Source organism: Cynara cardunculus, unplaced genomic scaffold, assembly GCF_001531365.2.
Source record: "Cynara cardunculus var. scolymus isolate 2C unplaced genomic scaffold, CcrdV1 Un_Scaffold_2694, whole genome shotgun sequence".
In the NCBI taxonomy this organism is placed as follows: domain Eukaryota; kingdom Viridiplantae; phylum Streptophyta; class Magnoliopsida; order Asterales; family Asteraceae; genus Cynara; species Cynara cardunculus.
The window spans coordinates 2,359-11,903 of NW_020201188.1; positions in this window are offsets into that span (position 1 = coordinate 2,359).

Here is a 9,545-nt window from a genome sequence, read left to right on the forward strand (position 1 = left end):
AACAGTGTTTTGCTGTAAAGTTTTAAGTATAAAAAAGTGGTCTTACGGGTCTCACGAGAACAGTCTGGTCTCACATGAACCCAACCTGTTATATTTGTGTATACACACACACACATAGAGGGTGGTTCAGGGGAAAAGCTTAAATAAACTAAAAACTAGAAAACACCTTATTAATCATTAGATTAGATGATCTGATGGACGTGATTAAACGGGCAGTTACAACAATATTTTTAATTAAAAACCCTCCAACCCTTATTTTTTATTAAAAAAGACGAAAAATAAACAAAATTTGAGCGAAATAAGCTACACCAAAATAACGACCATGTTATTCTTTTTAAAATGACATATATATATATATATACACACATATATACACATATATATAGAGTTTGTTTCAAATACAGACCGTCGCATTTGTATAACTAATGCAACCCAATAAATTGAGATATTTATGAAAATGATGAGAGTTCATTTATTATGATTTGAATATTTATGGAAGATGAATATGGTTCATTAATTATGATCAATATTTTATATTAGGAAACAATCAAAATTTCTATAAAATCACATATTAATCAAATGAAATGGACGGTTGAGATTGGGTTGTATTCGTTGCACAAATGTCAAGAGTTGTATAATAACCAACCTCCATATATATATACACACACATATATATACATATACACACACAGACACACACATATATATATACATATACATATATATACATATAGGGGTTATTCAAGGGAAAACTGGTTAGTTTATGATAATCGTGAGATCCAATTTTAACCACAAATCAATTAATAAATTAAGAAATTGATAATTATGGTAATTTTGAATTAAAAGTTTAATTAAATGGCATTTTGGTTATTTTAAAACTCTCTTCTCTCCTCTCCCCTCTTTCGACCTCCGATCAGAAACCTCCGACCTCCGGTGATCTTATTTCGGCGAACACCAAGACACACAACGTGATATCTAAAATCATTGACACTATTAAAGAAAAGATACATACAAACGACCTTAAGTGTGATACATATTGTGATACCTATGAACTTCTAACAGTAAAACACAAACACAATATGATATCCACTATGATACCACTGACACCGTTGTGATACACATTGTTATACCTAAGAACTTTAATACACAAATTCATTGTGATACAAATGTGATACCATTGTGATATCATTGTGCTACCATCTTGAATATGGATTGAGACCAGATCTGATATGGGTTTTATATCAAACATAACCACTATGATACCACAACAAGATTTGAAGAAAAGAAAGAAAGAAAAACAATAGCCTCAAACATAGGGTTCAAACCAGAAAAAGTCCTTAAAACATGGATCTGGAAACCAAGAAAAACTCATTTGAAACCAGAGAGGGGAGGGGGGGTTTAGAAACCAGATCTATCTATATCGTCGTCCCATCTACTCCGATAATGTAGTTCATGTTAGTGTTTGATTTCAATGTGTTTATGAATCCTTGGGTCCTTGGTCTTTGATTTCCAAACACGAGTCTTCCCGTCCTGATGGCCTGTTACCGATCAACCACCTATGTCTCCATCGCCTCATCTCCTCCTTCGCCGCCGGTTACGGATCTTTTTTTTCACCACTCCTTTCCATGACTACCGCTAGAAATTGAGGGAGATGGAAAGAGAGAATTTTTTTTTGGTTTGATTAGTTGCAAGATATATGAAAAGATTTGATGAGTATGGTATATGGAAAGATATAAACATAAGTTGTAATTTTTTTTACTAAATTACCCTTTATGATCATTTAAAATATAATATAATTATCTTAAATAATTGATTAATATTGGATCTCACGGTTACCACAAACTAAACAGTTCTCTTTTGATTAGGCCCCTACACACATACACACTAACACACACACACACATACACACATACACACACACACACATATATATATATATATATATATATATATATATATTGGGGCTTGTTCAAATGCTAACCAAGATTATCGTGTTAACTTTGTTAACTGATCTTGACCGTTAATTTGAATAATGAACAGTTGTGATTTAATGATATTTAAAAATTAGTTATTAAATTAATATTTTCAATTAACATATGTGAACAAAATATCAAAGGGTATTTAGGTAAAAAGTAATATATCTTTGTTACACGAGTTGTCAGACATATGAACAACTTGTGTATATCTTCAAACCATATCAAACAAAAAAAATTAGACATATGAACAACATGTGAACCGTATGAACATCTTCTGTATATTCAGGAGCCAACTCTGCTGTATGTACATGAACACCTATGAACCAAGAAATCTAAGGCTGTGTGTTTTTATACGTGTTCACATGTTTTCACATGTTCTCTCTGTGTGTGTGTGTATGTATTCATATGAACATCTAGTGACTTGAATATACATGAACACAATCATGACATCTAATAAGGCTGTGTGATTTCTGATGTGTTCATATGTCAAAGGTGAGAACTGTCGATTAAAATAAATGTGAATTATAGAACATGAACACGTGTGAAACCCCAATGTCAATATTGCATCATGATCAATTTTGATATTTTCAAATTTGTAACTCCCAATTAATTATTTGGGAGTTACATAAAATGACAAATTACTTAAATACTCTTGTATTTAATATATGAGTTACATTTGAAACAAATGAAAAGATGGAATATGATTGGTTGAACTTGGGTAACATAGTTAACACAAAAAAATTGGTTGGTATTTGAACCAAGAGTTCTCTCTATATATATAATAAGTTCATTTAAGCCAATGACTTGGTAAATAAGTTCAATACCCAATACTTAAAAAATAGCTTAGCAAACAATTTATACAAGTTAGTAAGCTCAATAAGTTAATACCAAACAGTTTCTAAGTAAGGGGCCATTTATCCAAATGCTTACTCGGTAAGCCTTTATTAATATGAATCAACACTATCATTTATTTTGATGCATAAGAATTTAGTACATCAAAACATATCGAATGCAACAATTTACTTGGTAAGCGCTTATCTGAGTAAAAGTCACCATCCTCACTTACCGAGTAAGAATCTCCATTCCTTCTCATCGCTCTCACCTAGTAAGACTCTTGGCCCTTCTCATGTTTATCCGATTAGAGAATTTATCCAGTAAGCACTTAACAAGTAAGTGTTTAGTAAACAAAACCTAATTTAAAGTTTTAAAAAAATATGTTATTTAAAATGAGAATTAAATTAAAATGCCTTGTTTTTAGATTAATTTGCCCTTATATAAATCTCGTTTTAGTGATAATTGTTTTACACATTTTCATATATAAACTGCAATAAACTTCAACATCCCGTATGTGGATGCCAAAATTGTAATTGTGAAATATAATATAACTCCATCAAATTTGGTGTAACATATCTGGTTGCTTGGTATAAGATTTAGTGTTAAAACTAGGTTTAAAATGAATATGACTTGTGATATATACATATATATATATATACACACACACAATATCGAAGGGTTGGGTGTGACACGCATGTTTTCGTAATACCCGTAATATCATAATTTTGTAATTGAAATTTCACAGTTAAATCTTGTGAAGGTAAAAACAATCCGAACCTTCACAACAAAAATACTATGAAGATTACTTTCACAGTATTTTACTGTGAAATTTTAATTGTAAAACTGTAATAATGTCTCACACGATCCCAAATCTAATACTAAAAGATCCACATTCAAAACGTTCATCAAATACACAATTGTAGAATTTGAACTCAAAATCGTTAAACAATCATTCAGGTTTCTCGATGCATCTTATCCTTATGATGTATCAAAATCGAAGTTACCGCCTCGCGAAAAACTTGGTCCTCAAGATCGAAATCCCAATTCAGTATGTCGTTATCGTCATATTCGATGTGAGAATCTTCATGATCATCGTCGGAGTCTGAGTCACTATCGTTATCGGTGCGAAAACCGTCCTCTCCGGGTTGATAAAGTCGCCTCCCGACTCTCACAACCACAAGTGAGACCCCTTTCATGGCGTAACCAGACGACCGCAGACCCAAAACCGGAATATATGCAGATTTCACGTTGATCGTTACTCCAATCCCGTTACCGTTTCCAGCGATCCTGGAGACATCCTCGGGTGACAGAGAGTTTCTCAAACCAATAATCTCTTGGTCTGTCAAGCAAATTTTACCCCCTTTTCTGGAACCTGCAATTGTGATCTCATCAAGCATTGGATGCTGGACTAACAAACACGACATTACATTTCCCCATTCGATGGAATCAACAACACCATGAAATGAAGAGTAAAGCCGTAACTCCAGTTCCTCAGACGTCACCTCATCAACTATAGCCATGGCCTCCTCCGTTTGCTCTGATTTTCCGACCACCGATTGAGCAAATAGGAACACAAAGCTCTGTAGCTTGAAATCGAATTTGGTTTTCCAATTGATCAACGATGGGAGAAACCCGTATCGGAAACCTCCTTCTTTCTGTTCATCGTCGTCATCATCATCGGTGACGAAAACAACATCAAGAGATCGAATCCTGTTGAATCTCTTAAGGAAAATTAGGGCGTTCTGGATCTGGGGCCGGAGGCAGGTCAAATAGTCCATTTTCCGGTCGATAAACCTGTCGGCAACGTCTTGTAAGGAAGATTTGGAGTAATCTGAAGTGGATTTTGTTGAAATTGATGGGGATATAGAGATGGAGACACAAGGCATGAGAGGGATTGAAGAAGCGAAGAGTTTGGAGATGAGAGAGCACTGAAACAAGAATTTGAAGTCTTGTTGACGGATTTTTGTGAGGATTAAGATGAACAAATCATGTGGGAGTCTGCTAAATTCATCTTCTCCTTGAGATTTTGACTCCAACTTCATCTCCATTTCTCTCCCGTCTGATGGAAATTCCACCGAGGTGTCTTTTCTAAACTCATGGCCTGCACTTTTGGGGTTTACAATGGCGTTCACGTTGTTTTCTGCGAAATACTTGTATCAATTCCTCCAACATTTTCAATTTTGGGACTAGACTTTTAGTACATGCTACTTATACCCCCCATCAACAACGAAAATTACTTGTTTCTATGCTTACTGTACAAACACCGAAACATATTCAAGACTTTTTGATGAAACTCATATATCTCGTTACAAACTCAAAATGTCTATTCAACTGATTAAAACTTTTATCTGGTTTTTAAGCGGATAAATTATAATCAATGGTACGACAAATTTGATGCAACACACCAGTGAAGTGTCATGTGATGTGAGAGGCAAGGGAGGTAGACACAGCACAGGCACTGATGAGTTTCATCAGCCACTAATGTGTACTTAGACTTCATTATTCATAGCTTTGAAGTCACATGATATGGCTTTCATGATCATGGTGCATCACTCAACGACATGCTCCATTTGTTCATCCTTATGGAGTGTTTGAGATTTCATGGGATTTCGTTTGATTGTATGCAATAAGATTTTAAAAATTGTTAAAAACATTTGTTTTGTAATAATTGATTAATAAAAATGTAATTCAATTATTTTTATAATTATTTATAATTTTTATTCTATAAATTATTTATAAGTAATAAAATCCAATTTCATTCCAAATCCTACAAACCAAACACACCAATGATTTCAAATCCATTCTAATCCAAATCCCTAAAAAACAATCTTATAAAACAAACAGACCCTTATAATTTATTTGCTTACATTTGTAGTTGTTAAAACCACACAAAAACATTTCTTCTATTTCCCCATCTAAAATCAGTTTTTTAAATAGAGTTTTATTGAACTTTCACTCCTATCCCTGTGGATCAATACTCGGTATATCGTCTTGATTTGGTGGACCTGGATGAAAAAGGTGTTCTGGTGGTTTTCCAAGAAGTGGTGGCGGCAGAGGCGGCGTGTTTTCAAGAAATGAGGGACATAACGTCATGTTGGGAGGAAGAAGAGCAAATAATGTTCTTTTTAACCATAAGGGTGGTGCCTATTTGGTTTGAGCTTTGCTCCAAATGTCAAAAGTATCAGGAGGTCCCAATTTCAAATCCAAGGAGGAATAAAAATCCCTTTGTGGCCACGGAGGTTCAAATGCGGTGACTCCGGGCTCTCTACAAAGCAGGTGGTCGCCCTGGGATTAGTCGGCTTGCATAGCGGGTTGGATATCCAGGTTAATGAAAAATAATAATGTTCTTTATGCCCTCCTTCTTTGATGAAATTCTCTCTCAATATCAGGATCGAATTCAAGAAACTCCCCACGATGTTTCCATGACAAACACCACTCTTAAAAAGTGAGCAGAACGGTGTTAGAAAACTTTCAACTTGCCATTTCCCAGTAGCGACGCGAAAAACTTGACAAAGTCTTTTACACACCCTCAAACGTGTTAATTGTGACCACAATTATCCCCAATATCGTCTTTCAAGTAATAAAATGGTGCAAGTACCGAGTATCGTCCACAAAGATCGGTGTAAAAGCTTAATAAAAGTAGATCAAAAGAAATGGTTTTAGATGATGATTTTGAAGACTTTGTTTGGTTGTTAAGTTAACAATTGCAAATAATAGAATAAATAAAGGTAGCACGGGTGTAAGAATTATGGTGAGACATAAACACAAATTCCAGCAGACAATGTTGTAGGGATACTACAACAAGCAGTCAGCCATAACTAGTTGCACCATTTATTTTGAGGGTATTCCTTTCGGACTTCACTATTGACTAATATTATATCTTTCAACTCATATCTCTATGTAGTATCAGGACCAGTGATAGTACCAAATGGTGTCCTCAAAATATATGGATAAACAAATCTCCTTGTTAAAAATCTATTTCTAGAGCCGACTCCCATATCATTCAAGTTGGTGTGTGTTCTAAGCAGTTTATATCTGAATCTAGTGCACTTTAAGACTTTAACAAGTGACCAACTCGTCGAGAATTTATTTGTTTGAAAAATACAAATGAAAAATCTCTTTGTCAGCAACTCTCTCAAGTCTACTTCTTATATCATTCAAATTGACGTGCATTCAATGACTTATCTCTATGACCATGACATTTTAACCTTTTCAAAGTGATCAATTCGTCAAAAACCGTCACTGGTTTTATAAAACTTGAATGAAATAGTAGAACGTTGTTATTGCCAAATAACGTCCACCTCCCTTTGGTTTTAAATCTCACCTTTTGTCTCACAACCAAATTAATAAAATTAGTTATTCATTACAACAATAAATTGTAATTAAATATAAATGACTGAAAGTAAAGACATAAAAATAAACGACGAAAAGTAAGTATTGAAAGTAAATAGCGTAATGTAATAAAAGAATTAAAGAGTGGAAATTAAATGACTTAAAATAAAGAGTGTAAAGTAAAGAATGTAATTCAAGGACAGAAGTTAAAAACAAAAATTAAGGAACGAAAATTTATAGAGTGGAAATGTAAAGATTGCAAAGAACTTAAGAGAATTCTTTAAATATTTCTTTAGACCCAAAATTATCTTCCAAAAAGTTTATCCCAATAGTATAACTCAACCTCTCTATTTATACTAAGCTAGAGTTGGGGGAAAAGAGTGATTTAACGCTAAGCTTGGAGCCTTAAATATCCTAAAAAGTACAAATTAGTCAAAAGCATAAAGTTTATTTGACTATATGGATAAAGTACAAACTACATAGATTAAATAAATTTCCAGCCAAGAGATCTTCAAAGAAGCTTCCAAGTAAGTCCAAAAAAGTACAAAAGTTGTTTAGCTATCATTCCCTTGACACCTTCGTTTAAACTTTTTCGTCTTCATTGTCGTTCCAATGTTGTAGCATTAGCTGAAGTTTACAAACCAACTAAAAACATCCATTTAAGCTACCAAATAATAAAGCAGGTAAACTATAACTTTTAACTCCATAAAATAAGTAAATAGAAAATAAGTTAAGAAAATGACTCAAATTTGGATATAAAAGGAAAAATTATCAAATTATGAAGAGAATGAGTATTTAAATACTAAATATTAGTGAGTATCAACTCGACATAAAGGATGGGTTGAAGCAACAATTGTCTACATCATACCAAAAAGCTGATATGAAGAGTACAATGATACATGGATCAACAAATCAAATGAAGACACAGGTTGAAGTTGCATCATTGCATTTTATGTTCACACCCCAAAGCTTTAATTGTTCGTATACAGCAAGAAACCACTTTTCTTTTCTCGTGCGAATCACCAATACACACCACACTTTGATCTGATTACATGTGTGAGTATGAAAGGTTCTCGGCTACCCTTTAGCGTAGGCGCCTATTTTAGGTTCTGAGGGAGGAGAGATCGGCCGTAAAAATTCTTAGCTAATTAGGTTTAGGAGATTAGCTTTATATAAAGCTCAATCTCAAAACCCTAATCCTAATGGGCCATGGCCCATTCTAAATGAAGCCCGCAATAAGTTTAGACTAATAACTAATTAGTCCCTCTAGTAATTAATTAACACTTTAATTAATTACCCATTCATCCCTCAAATATTGTTTCTTGCTTTTACATTAATTGAACTTTGTGTGAGGCCCAATAAGATTATGCTATTAACTATCTTGTTGTGTAAATGGGCATATCTCCAACAGACTCCCACTTGCACATGTCACAACAACTGAATAGTATGAACGTGAACGTTGGTAAGTCATCCGTGACTCAATTTCTGCATTAAGTAGTCTTAAAGGTAAGTGATTAGATATCCCTTTGTTACAGACATCCGTATGAATGTGAGACATGGAATATAGTCAATATGCATATCGTTCACTATTATGTTTCTCGATAAAGATTTTGTGGTGACCCAAAGACAGACTGGAAGATGGATCCAATTAAAAATCCAGTCCAAGTATGCATACATTCAGCGTCAACATTAAATCATCGAGGGGCCCAAGGATATATCTGTAACAACCCACATATTTTATGTACCGATAATCCACATCATCATACTCATAACATAAAATATAACATCGTTTACAAACTACAGATTAACAAAATACTTTCTTGGTATACATTTTGAATAACTAAACGTCATTCATTCTAAAGTTTTCCCTTGCCTTTATCTTGCGAGGTATGATGACCTGCAAAACAGGTTAGTCCAACAACTGAGCGTTAGACCAAAAAGATCTAGTGAGTGTATAATTCTCAAACGAACAATATACTTTCCAAACAATCAATTCAGAGTCAAATCTGTTCTAACACATAAACTTATATATGTCTCTCGCGGTTACATCGCCATTACATCTCTCTCTTGCGGTTACACCGCCATTTCATCTCTCTCTCGCGGTTACACCGCCATTTCATCTCTCTCTCGTGGTTACACCGCCATTTCATCTCTCTCGCGGTTACACCGCCATTTCATCTAAAAAATACTTCAATTATATTTCAACACATTAACCGGATTTGAAGTCCGGTCAACCTTGTCCGGATATAGAATCCGGGCAAACACTTGGAATTTAGTCAATATCTTTGTCCAGATAACAAGTCCGGACAATACCCGTTTCACAACTTAACCGGTTTAAAGTAATCCGGACGATACATTGTCCAACCTTTGACCGGTTTAAAACAATCCGGTCAATACACCGCC